General features: G+C 44.5%; 1 protein-coding gene across 24 annotated transcripts in view; it reads right to left on the bottom strand.

Annotated features, from left to right (window-relative positions):
• LRP1 (LDL receptor related protein 1) overlaps window positions 1-12,837 on the bottom strand; it is a 516,733-nt gene that overhangs the window by 369,836 nt on the left and 134,060 nt on the right. The window lies entirely within an intron of this gene.

Genomic DNA, 12,837 nt, shown 5'->3' with positions numbered 1-12,837 from the left:
CTGGCTATTTGTTAAAAGAAAAATAAGCCACACAAGGACAAACTACATGACAAGGGTCACATCTAGTTTGGCCCTCAGCCTAACCTACCTCACAGGGCTGTTGTGAAGATAAAAGAAGAGGAGAACCATGACCACTGCCTTGAGATTCTTGGAAGAACATGCTAGAAACTGGCCACTATTTCTTCAGAAATAGCAGCCACGGGGGCTCCAATCTGGAATAGGACCACAGAGCGGGGGGGCGGGGCGGTGTTTCAACCTTTTCCACCACACCATTTTCTGTGCTATTTGCCCTGAATGTGCTATTTGTTGCAAACTGCACCTTTGGGGTAGATAATAGCTACAGGAGGTGTTTTTCGGCAAGAAAACAATGAGGTTGGGTGAAAGCAAATATTGCAAGCCATGTTATACCAAGTCAGAACATGGGTCAACAATGACTAGCAGCAGCTCTCCAGGGTTTCAAACAGAGGAGTTTCCCGGCCCTACCTAGAGACTCCGGAGAGTGAACCTGGGATCTTCTGCATGCAAAGTGTATGTTCTACTCACTAAACTGTAATCCTTCCCAAAACCTTCCTCATGCTGTGGTCCCAATCCAGATTTAGGGTCCCCACAACTGTTATTTGTGAAGGCAAGCAGTGGCCAGTTCTAAGCACCCTTTCAAAAAATGCATGCTTGACATAAGATGTAGTTTGGCCCTAAACAATAAAGGCAGAACAAAATGTTCAATATGTTAGCTTTGAAATCAGACTCCAACATAAATCAATACCTTCCTGAATTTTCAAGTAGCCTTGAAAACAGCAGCTTGACAAAACACAAAGCTGCTCTACTACTCTGACTCCGGCACTATACATACAAACATGACCAATACCGTCTCACACCAGAACCACACACACAAGCGCGCACGTGTGCGCGCACAGTTCATCCCCAAGTTATGCACACACAATCCCATGTATAGATTAAAATCACTGGGCTGCGTTAGTAGAAAACAAAACAAAAAAATCAACCTCTGAAGGTTCGCTCAGAGTTCACTACCTCCTTTGCCACTCTTTAACTAACCTGATTGTGAATGCAAAAGGGTGGTCAGTGTGTATTATGGAATAATTAATCAAAATCAAGTGAAACCTAAGTGTGCATTCCCCCATTGATTCTGATCCAATGGTTGCAGAATATAACATCTGGCCACAAAATGGGCCTATAGTTTCTCTCTTACAGATGGCATCTGCAAACATATTTCAGTACAGAAGCAGAGGGGCTACTGAAGAAAGAAGGGATCCTCAAAGATGCATCTACTGCTATAAAGATTTTGGAACCTTTCCCTACAAATGCTTCAGAGCCTCCTGGTATACCTCCTTCCAAACAAGCAAGTGGACAAGCAGACAATTCAAGTGCTTTATCATTTGACAGAATGGCAGTACCATACCAAATCCATGGTACCTCAACAGCAGCAAAATGAGTTGCACCACTTTTCTTGGGATGTTTAGTTTGGCACAACTCATGTCTGCCCTGAATTAGAAGTCTCCTGGGATTGCTCCATGTAAGCTCCCAGAGGAGGGCACGCGCAAAGCCCTTTAAAAGAGAGTTCTAATTTATGCACCCGGATATTTGCACCAGAACTCTGTGAATTCCAAGACATTCGGCTGGACACTGCCCAATTCACAGAGTGAAACTACATGTTACACTAATAGCATGGCATGTAGCTCAAGGTTATCTTTTTATTTATGCTAGTGCAAGTGTATGGGGCCCCGATTGGGACCATCATGCTCTAAGAAAGGATTAAGCCTTCCCCCACACCACCATTTGCTTCCCAAAATCTCCCCCACCCACTGATGCCAGTGAATACCTTTTTTCTTTTCTTAAATCCTATCCCCACAGGAAGAATTACAGAAAGCAAACGTGGGGGGGGGGGTAATCCTCCTCCCGGAATGTGATGGTCCCAATATGAATTGGGTCCATGCACACTTACACTAAATTGAGCTGCACACTACACAATTAATGCAATGTGCAGTTTGGTTCACAGAGGCTTTGGATGCTGAGTCACATGGTTTCATGGGAACTATAGTTCCAATATGTAGCTACACAGAGAAGCATCTAAGAGTTCTGCATGTACTGCAGCATAACTTACACAGAACAGTCCCTCCTTGACATCTATCCTGCAAATCCACAGGTATAGAGCCTCAAATCAGACATTAAATTCTGGTTTGGGTGAAATTTGGCAGAAACACAGCCTAGAAGCATTCTGCTTTTCCCCTCTGGTAAAGCACAGGGAAAGACAGAAAATTCTCAGTTGAGCAACTTCCAGTAGAAAGGATATCACTTTGCCAGGAAAGGATGGAGCAGTGGATCAAAGGCCAGTTTACTAAGCATCATGGAAAAGGACCGTTGCCCTCTGGAACCTTCCTTCTCCAAAATGTTTGCCTCACCAGCATACAGAATATTGTACTTGCACCTTGGAGGCCTCATTGCTAACCTAGCCAAGTAGTGACCTTGTCAAGTCACCAACATCTGTAAAAGGAGAATAAATGGGCTAAAGAAAGTAAAATGCTACTGACCTGAAAAGCCAATTAACTGCAAACCAATGGATTGCACAAATATAGACTAATGGTCATAAGCTCTAGATTGGGTTTATACACTATCAACTTCTTAGGTGACATCTATGCACAAAGCATAACAAACATTTTAAGTTCCTAGGCACAAGCATCAAGTTTCTAAACACCCATTTTCAACTTTAACCAAGGATGAATCTGACAGTCTCCCTTTGCAATGTCGGACTACATAAAAACTCAGTTCACACAATGAAACAACCCACAGTGTGTTAACCACGGGTTCTTTGGAAGTGAGTGAGAGTGAGTGAACATGCTGGTTCCTGACTGCTCACCCACTTCCAGTGTGCTGAACAACCCAGAGTTGTTCAACCCATCCCTGGGTTGTTCTCCGTGACGTCCAAACCTGGAACTCTGGTTTTTTTCCCCTTTTGTTTTGTTCTTATAATCCAAGAACAAAACCTGGGTTTTAACTCTGCATTGTTTATCCAGAGTTCCAGGTTCGGACATCACAAAGAACAACTCAGGGACAAAGCATCCCTGTGTTGTTTAGTGCAATATAAGCAGGGAAGCTGTTGGGAACCAGCATGCCCGCTCACTCCCAAACAACTCACGTTTAACAAACCTTAGGTTGTTTCATTGTGCAAACTGAGTCAAAATATCTTATCTTCCCAGGCACAAGCATCAAGTTTCAAAGTACTCAGGCAGGTTATTTTGAATATTCTCTATGTTAACCTTATAAAGGAAGGTCAAGAGCCCTGCCATATCCTTTGTGACTTTTAAAGACAAAAGGCAGAGATAAGGCAAGCCGCTGCTTGGTCAGGGCCTTCCACCATCAACTCTGAATCAGAGATTCCACATGTTTGCAGAATGCAAAGCCAAGAGGACTCACTTGCACTGGCCAAGGTCTCGAGCAGCTATGGTAACATGCCTACTAAAAGCAAGACAAGAGGATTGTCACCCTGATGTTAGGCTCCACGGACCTGGCCCGTCCCAGTGGTGCACAGGATCAAATGCAAGGATCCCAGCACAAGCGGCACTTTGCCCTCTTCTTCTGACGCTGGGATCCAAACTAAGCTGATGCAACAACTGACATCACTCCAGCCCAGATTTTACATGGCTCAATACAACTGAAGTGTACAAAATTCTTTTTGAGGGGGAAGGCTTGAAAATTGGGTGGGAGCAGAACCGAGAGGAAGGGAAGGCTGGAAAGGATCCATTTCACAAAATCCACAGTGCAGATGGCGCATCCCTGGATTCCTTGCATGGATGCTTTGGTGCACCCAGGATTTTTAGCACGCAAGGGAAATCAAGTCTTTCCAGTCGGAATCAAGACAAGCTGGGAGGGCTCTGCACCATTTGCCTAGAGAAGACCTGGCTCCCAAAACGTTATTTAAAACGGGCCTCTTGGAGTGGAGCAAGACTAGTACTACTAGCTGCCACAACATCTGGGAGGATGGGGAAGGGGGTTTACCGTCATTGCTCCCTCCCATTTCCCAGGATCTCTTTGATGCTGCCAGTGGCTCCTTCTGGTGCTTCCAGACAGAGAGGTCTTAGTCCTAACTATCAGAAGACACTATGCAACTATTCCCTTAACAGATTTTCCATGGTGAGAAAAAAGACAGAAGAAGTGGTGGGAAAACACGGGTTACACATGGATGACGGCAACCTCTGGACCCCCTGTAAGATTCTGTGAATGAGGTAGGCCGATTGCACATTAAAACCCTTGTCTGGAAGTACCCTTTGAGGAGAGATGGGGGAGCCAGCCACCTGTGAACCATCTAACCAGGTAAGAAGACCCCAGCCCCCAAGATCCCAAATTGCATTTAAGCAGCTAGGCTGCTGTGCCCCTTAAGAGTGCAGCAAGAATAGTGCTAGTAGCAAGGGTTAGGCTAGTTGTTGCTTTTCCCTCTGTTAATTTCGATCTTGCTTTTGTATTTTATTGCTATGTAGTAATTAAGTGTGGATTGCGTTATTTCATTGTAACCTTGTATTTATACAATGCTACAGTTGGTGAAATGTTGACTTTTAAACTGAATGTGTTGACATTTTCTGCAATTGTTTTTAATGGTAATGCTGGGTTTTGATATTTGATGGTTGCTGCAAGCTGCAGAGTGGGCACAGTCCCCCATGGAAAAGTGGCATGTAATCAAACTTCAATAAACTAGCAAGGCACCACCAAATGTTGCATGAACAGCAAACCCATGCCTGCTAATGGAACGTTCCATTGCAATGGGGAAAGGGTGGGATTTTGGGGGGGACATCCCCAAGGCCGCTAAACATGAAGTGGTCGCACTTTAACACTCTGTTGTACCCTCAAAATGAAGGAAAAATTGAAAGCCAGGTGGGAGGGGAAAATTGAATGCAGGCTTATGGAGGAACCAAGGATTCTAATCCAGAACCAGCAGATAACAATTCTTTCAGATGAACTAATAATATATAGTAGGACTGTGTGCTCTTGTGCATGTAGCATAAAACATCAATTACGTTTATGGCAGATAAGAGATCGCTCTTTCACAAGACAGCGATCTTTTTACCTGCCTGCTGGGCCTCATATGAATCTCTGCTAACATTCTTCGGATCGCACCCCACCTCCAACTCAACTTACTTTGTTCCCTGCATGGCACAAGGCTGTCTAGGCAGGACAGGAATCGAGCAGGCTGTTTGCAATGAATGAAAGTTCTCCAGGGAGGGAAGGAAGGCTGGCTTTCAATTAGGAGAGTGATTTCATCCCAAGGAAGAAGGGCGGGGTGTATCTGTGTTTATATATCAGTTAACAAGCCAAATCAGAGAAATGCAATGCTGTAGGTAAGAGCTCTTATCTCTACACTATAGACTTCAACTGGTTTAGTAGTTATTCTAAAGACGAGGAACGCTGGGAACTGCAATTTGGGGAAGGGGGAGACTACGGATGGAATCCTGAACATCCTCACCAAAAGTACAATTCTCAAGATTCTCTGGAGGAAAGCCATGACAGGTAGACTGACATAAAACTGATATAGCTTTGCAGCATAAAAAGGCTCCAAGGCCCAGGGCTAGGAAGGCATTAGAGTGGAGCTCAACTGATTACACCAAAGCCCAGGAGCTTGGAGGACTTTTAAATTTGCCTAGTTTCTGTTCCAATGTCAGTGTGTTGTAAATCAGTCTTCCCCAACCTGGTACCCTCTAAATGTTTTAGATTCCAATTCCCATCAGCCCCAGCCAGCTTGGCTGATGAGGAATGATGGGAGTGCAAGTCCAAAACCACAGGAGGGCACCAGGTTGGGGAAGACTGTTGTAGATACCTACATTCACATTAATTTTCAGTCTTCCACAATTGTCCAGCAATTAACAGCTCCTTGTATTCATATGTGGTCATACATTGGGTATATTTCTGCACACTTCAACGGATGATTTATGTTTCACAAAGATATTGTACAATACGACCATGCCAAAGCGTGTGGGTGAAAAGACAAAAGTATCTTGGCATTTCTTGACATGTTCAGACATTGTTCTTCCACTGTGATTGTACCAAGGACATAGTCATGAGGAAGTCACCCCACCCCATTACAACTGTTGTCATTATTATTTTTTAAGTCTAATCCTTTTACTTATAGAAATCAGGGCTGGCTCTACCATTTAGGCAGGATGAGGTATACAATCCCAAGAGGCTGATTTAGGAGTACCATTAAAAGGGAGCTAATTTTTAATAATTTGGTTTATTATTAGCTGTTTACTACCATATAGGGGGCAACATTCGGGTTCTGGGCCTCAGGCACAGTCTTGAAAAAGATAAGGACAAATATGCAGCCAGAATTCTGTTCGGCTGCTCAGTAAAAAACAAAAGCTGCTTCCGATTTCCAGTATTCTTCCTGCCTCTTTTCCTGCCTTATGCACAGGCGTAACCATCTACTTCACATAGGAGTGCAACTGTAGTATCAAAAGCCTGTAACTGGTAGCTCATGCACAGAAGCACGAAACAAAGATTATTCTCTTAAAAGGAGGTTGGTAGCAGTGATAGTTTCTGTATAGCACTGTTACTTATTAATTAATGGTACACTTCAGAGATAACAAAATAAAACTTTTTTTTCCCCAGAGCCCTTCAACACATGGCAGCATTCCACTAGCCAGGCCAGTATCCTCAAAGCAACTCTGCGAACTTGCACCCAGGCAGTGTCTTCCAATCCAAGTCAAGCTTGCTTAGTTCTCAATGCCATAATTATGGATGACACACAACACCTGGGGGGCTTCCAGACAGAGGGCTCCTAGTGCTACCAATGAGAAAGCATTGTGCAACCCTTCTGTCTTTTTCACTTTAATGGATTTTCCACAGTAAATAAAACGAGGAAGAAGCAGTGGGTTGGAAGTGGAAGATGATGTTGTCTGGACCTTCCAGAAAACTCCATGAATGAAGCAGGGTGATAACATGTTAAAAGCCTTGTCTTGGAGCACCCACAGTCTAGCCAGGCAAATTTACTCCACATGCCAACAGTTATTTGGATGCATGACAGGATCCAGCCCGGCTAGCATCATTTATCTATGAGTCTCTTACTTACAGCAATTCCCAAAATATGACTAGGGGCTTACTGTCAAGTTTCAAGAGCCTTCTAAACAGGTTGACAGACTGTCGCAACTCACCCAATTTGGGAGCAACAGGATATAAGGAAGTATTTAAGGTGCATCTATACTCCAGCCCCAAACTAGTTTCACTGGCCTGGATTCTCTCAAAGCATTTTGGGGCATTGTCAGTTTAGGAGGCCACTGAGAGTTATCTGTTCAAGAATCCCTGACGGCTCCCAGGGTTCAGGGGTAGGGAAAGCACCAAGTACAAAAATGCACATACATCACCTCAATTTTGAATGGTGCACACATTTAAATGGCCGCCTTCCTCTGCAAGCCGCACGCACTTGGTGATCAGGCCCCTGGTTGTGTGTATTATTCCCAGGACAGGCGTGAATCAGTCCCTGGTCAACAACTCATTTTTAATAGGAGCCATATTTTGCACTGAGCAAAGCTACAGGCCCAGCAACTTTGGCTCCACCAACTTTGGCTCCACTCACTGCTACATGACCTGAAAAACAAAGGACCGTGGACCAGTCACTCTCTCTATGCCAGGGGTGGGGAACCTCTTTCAGCCCAAGGGCCAAATTTAAGTTCGAAGAAGCTCAGGGGGGGGGGCTGCATTCCAGTAGTGGGTGGGGCCAGAGGCAAAAGAGATGGGGCCAGAGGCAAATATATACCCAAATACCAAAAAAACCCTTAAAGATAATCCCCCCAGGCATCTTTCAGCTTAATGCCAGTAACTAAGCCTTAGGAGAGGCATTTGAACCTTGGGGGAGGGTCGATTTTAATGAAACTGCACAAATGCAGTGCGTGGCTTTCTGGGGAGCCTGGAGGGCCAGATTTAGTCCACAGAGGGCCAAATCTGGTCTCTGGGCTTCAGGTTCCCCACCTCTGCTCTAAGCCTCGTCTACATCATAGAATTGTTGTGGGGCTAAAAGTGGAGGGAACCACGTATGTTGCCCTGAATGCCTTGCAGGAAGGGTATCATATAAATGGAATAAATAAGCTCTGACACAGCATATCTGTTCTGAATCATGATAGAGAGTGAGGTAGTGAAAAAGCAACTATGCCTGCATCAGACAAAGCAGTCTACAGAAACTGCAGAGGTGGTGATATATCTGTTCCTGGACTATATCACTGCAGGTGGTTGTGGTGAGAATTGCATGTTTGAGCTATTTTCTCCTACCTACTGTCTAAAGTTGTATAGTCCAAGAACAAAATCCAACGCCTCATCTGCTATTTCTGTAAACCAGACCACAGAGGCCTGGTTGAACTTTCAGGCTGTTAGCTGCCTATCCTAGTATAAGAGCTACATATCTTCTGGGGACTCAGCATATAACCAGCCAGAGTATAAGACCTCCAGCTCAGTAAGCTTGCATGCACGTATCCCTACAGATCAACAAGCCAGTCCTGCCCTCTCATACAACACAGAGTCATGGCTACAGAAAATTTACAAGTACCTACATGCAGCACTCTGTAACATCGCCCAGTTAACATATATAATAATCCACCACACACACACCTATCCACCCATGTTATAGAAGACTGAGGGCGGCAGCAGCTATAACCAGCAGTCAGACTAGTTTACAATGCTTCAGCTGGGGCAGTGAAAAAGATAAGATGCATTCTAACAAGACCAGAGTAGTCACAGCAGGCCCTGTTCTCTATTGGCTTCCAGTCAAGGGCAATTCCATTCTAGAGTCCGTAGCAATTAATCCTAGACAGCGTAAACAAGCGGTTTACAAGCCAACAGCTCAACAAATAAATCAACTTGCAAATGTCTGGGGTTTGATATTTAAATACAAAATAATCCACATGAGGGGAATTACCAATGAGAAAAACTACCCTAGAATGGGGTAGGAGATTATCATATCGTATCATATCCTATTATATTATATTTCACATATACTACATGGAAGCAAACCCAAGTATGCCATGGACTGTTCACTCAAGATTTGCAGCCAATCACAGGTCCATGACACATTAAATGCTTCTGTGTGGAACACAGGAAGCTGCCTTATACCGAGTCAAATCACTGACCCACTTGACTGGCAGTGGCTCCCTGGAGTCACAGGCAGAGGGGCCTTTCACACCACTTGTTACCCGAGACTCTTCTAACAGGAGGTGTCCGGGACTGAACTTGGGACCTTCTGCCTGCAAAGCACATGCTCTACCACTGAGCTATGGCCACTCCCCGATCGGGGTTGCACCAAACATGCGTCTCAAAATTGCATTTTTAGGTGTATCCCTAAACAAGCACATGAAGTGGCCCTTAGGATTTCAGTCCAACAACACTTACTTGGAAGTAATAGCCACTGAAATGAAACAGGCAACTCAATGTGCTTAAGGTTAGTCTTAGATGACTACATGTCTTAGATGAAAGTCAGGATTGTCTGCCTTGTGCATTTCAGCACAAACTGCATTTCAGTCTGCCTCGTGCATTTCAGTCACATAGCTGTCAGAGATTCTGATGACCATAGCTGAATTCTGAAAATCTCAGATTGCCTTTAAAAAAAGTTTTTTTAAGGTTTCTAGAGCATATGTTTGACAAAATACTGCATACTTTAAACACCATTACAAAGGACTCCAGCAGTGCCAGCATCATGCCCAAGGAACAGTGGTGCAATGTTGCATCTTTTGACACAGCGCTTACCCAACAGTTGGTAGATCTATCCTAAGAATTTATATGGGGGCAGAACAAGTCTTGGGAATGGGCTACAAGGCAATTCTAAAAGCTTAACCATTAGTCGAGCAGAAACAGAATAGTCGAGCAGAAACAGAAATTATTAGCTCCTCATTTTCAAGGCTCTACAAGCCTGGTTAAAGCACCAACCCAACTTCAAAGAAGGTCACACACACACACACACACACACACAAAGGCAATACCTCACTGGCAAAGCACATACTTTGCATAAATAAAATCTCAGGTTCAGTGCCTGTGAAAAGGTCTCAGGTATCAGGACTGTAGAAGATCTCAGATTGATACACTGGACAGCTGTTGCCAACCAGGATAGGCAGTTGCACTCTAGAGGAGCCACTGATCTGATACATTGCAAGGCATCTCCTCATAAACTTATTGCCATATTAAAATAAAGAGACTACAAAATATGGCTTTTCAAACCAGCTGAAGGACAAGCAAATTGGTTTCCTCTACAAGCGCCTTCCTATTTTGCACATAACACTAGGCACTGTCCAGTGAGTTCCTTTCCTGCATAAGCCACTCCGAAACCAATGGGGCCAGCGCCAGAGCACTCCCCATTGCCATGGATGCAGTTAATGCAAGTGAAGCTCCCCCTGCACTGCACTCACTGTCTGGACCACCGTGTGCCGTCTCCCAGCGGTAGAAGCTGGAAGTGCAACATCTGCACTGAACTTTTGTCAAGAGGTTGGTTGCCAGTATCTTGCAAAGCAGCTTCTAGTAAAGCCTCCCCCAACCTGATGCCCTCCACTGCAACACCCATCATTCCCAGCCAATGGCCATGCTGGCTGAGAATGATGGGAGCTGTAGTCCAACACATCTGGAGGGGCCGGGCTGGGGAAGGCTGTACGGGAAGGCTGTACAGGTACCATCAGATGTCTCTTAGCCAGACCTCTCTAAACCAGTTTTTCTCCCTAGCTGTGTTTTATACCGCCCCACCCAAAAAAGCTGCCCACGTCATAAAATTCTTCACTCAGTAACAGCTGATCTTGTTGGCAGGCCATAACCAGCCCCACTCCCTGTGCCAATTGTGACATCTGTACTATGCAATGGCCATCCACTATGGCTCTGCTATGCCACATATCCATCTCAATCCTGGTTCGCCCTCTACAATGTGCACATTCTGTGCCCAGCTACAGGACGCTTTGTTTTGTTTTATTCAGCTACAGATGCTACATATACACATTAGCAAAGCAGCAACCCATCAGCCACAAATCAAGGAAAACGAAGGAGATATGCGGCATATCCACTTACACCCATCTACGGAGCAGCCAAGTTAACGGGCAATTGAAAAAGCAGCAGAAAGGTGAAACTGCCAGAGGTCCCAGGAAACAATGGAGTCAAAACGGTTGGGAAAACCCAAATAAAAGAATGATGACGACAAGATGAGCAAGTGACAGAAGTAGGAATGTGTACACTGGATGCTAGCTAGGCCTACACCAGAAAGGTCTGAAAGAGAACAGAAGCAATGAGAAAGAGATATTAGGTGACCAAAGTTCGAAAGCAAACCATAAGAGGCATGCTCACTGTTGTGGAAGGCAAGACGATGATCGTAAGTGTGGAAGCAACAATGCTATTTGAATAACCCCCCAATTTCTAAAGTCAGAGTGCTCAAACATATCCAGAAATCACACCTTCTCTGCCTGCCCTTATAGCCTTTTCTCCTAATCCCTGTGTATCGTCAGCTATTTAATCAGAGGTAAGTGAATGCCACTTTGCACATGCTCAATACATGACATGTTTTGGGATTAAGCTGGCGGGGAGGGCATGAAAAAACTAGTTCTAGAGCGAAGTTACTTCCAGTGAGCTCAATTCAAAATTAAACCCTAAAAAATGGATGCCACCCAAAGAGCCTTGGCAAAATGCAGAGCAGCCCAGCAGCTCACTCAAGACTGTAAAGAGCAATGGTGGTTAAGAGCCACAGTGCTTAACACATTTCAAAAGTCAATTCTTCAGTGAAAAGATGTAACTATGAATAACCCCCAAGGAGTCTGAACCACAAACTTTGCCTCAAACTACTTCAAAATGTTACATGTAAACAATACAGAGGACACAATGAACGTGGCATGTGAAGAAAGAAAGAAAGACTCTGAATGCAGCAATCCAAGGCCAAAGCAGAACTCTTCTCCCCAACCCAAAAATCAGAGCCTGAAAAAAACTCTCATTATGACTCAAACAAAACAAAACTTAGGGAGAAATCCCTGCAAACATCTTGAAGAAAAGCTTCTTTTTTTAATTACTGATGTTACGTCAACCCCTTTAGGTGTAGCGACAATCGCACAGCTTTTTACATTCAGTGGCAAATGTGTGATGCAAACGGGGAAATAATAAGTGAATTCCTTCTCTACAATCTTTTTGTAGGAGAGGGTAGAGGCAGCAACCAGTCCAGTTTAATACATGACAGGCACACTCTTTGCCTGCTCTCTGTTCCTTCATGCTGAAGTTCCCTGTGTGGCAGAGTAAATAAGCACATTCCTAAACCCTGTTGATGATCCAAGCTTGGGTTTGGTTTGGTTTTTTAAAAACTGAAACACCTCTCCCCACCAGCACCACCTTCCAGCCTCCCCCCCCCACCCTCACTCCCACCCCACAAAGCAATGCTGTTTTTCTAAAGTAGCTTGAAAACAAAACTCTACCTTGCTATCTCTGGTATATGCTGTGTCACCCACCAGGGGCACAGTGTAGCCTCTCCTTTGGCTGGGGGGGGGGGCAGCAGGGACCACTGATTTTGCAGATGCATTATATAAAGCCCAGATTCCATCACATTTAAAATCCATCTCTATGTCTACATGTCTCGAGCTTAACCAACTACATAGGGCATTCAGCTACATCTTTAGGAAAGTCAATTAAATATTAATACTTCACTGCCTTGTCATTTCCCTCCCCAACACCACCACATCCAGCGTGTTTCATGGAAGGTTTTCAAATCCCATATAGCTTTCTTGCAGGCAAGAGGTATAATCTCCTTGAGGTATGATCTGAAGGCCAAAAACGTAGATGCCAGCAAAACAGACCCAAACCTGGAAGAAGCAGGGAATTTACAGAGGTAGTGAAAAAGCC

Source organism: Heloderma suspectum, chromosome 2 (assembly GCF_057233095.1).
Source record: "Heloderma suspectum isolate Gila_16-S chromosome 2, 16-S_ref, whole genome shotgun sequence".
In the NCBI taxonomy this organism is placed as follows: domain Eukaryota; kingdom Metazoa; phylum Chordata; class Lepidosauria; order Squamata; family Helodermatidae; genus Heloderma; species Heloderma suspectum.
The sequence above is the reverse complement of the archived record's forward strand: the minus strand, read 5'-3'. Positions and strand labels throughout refer to the sequence as shown.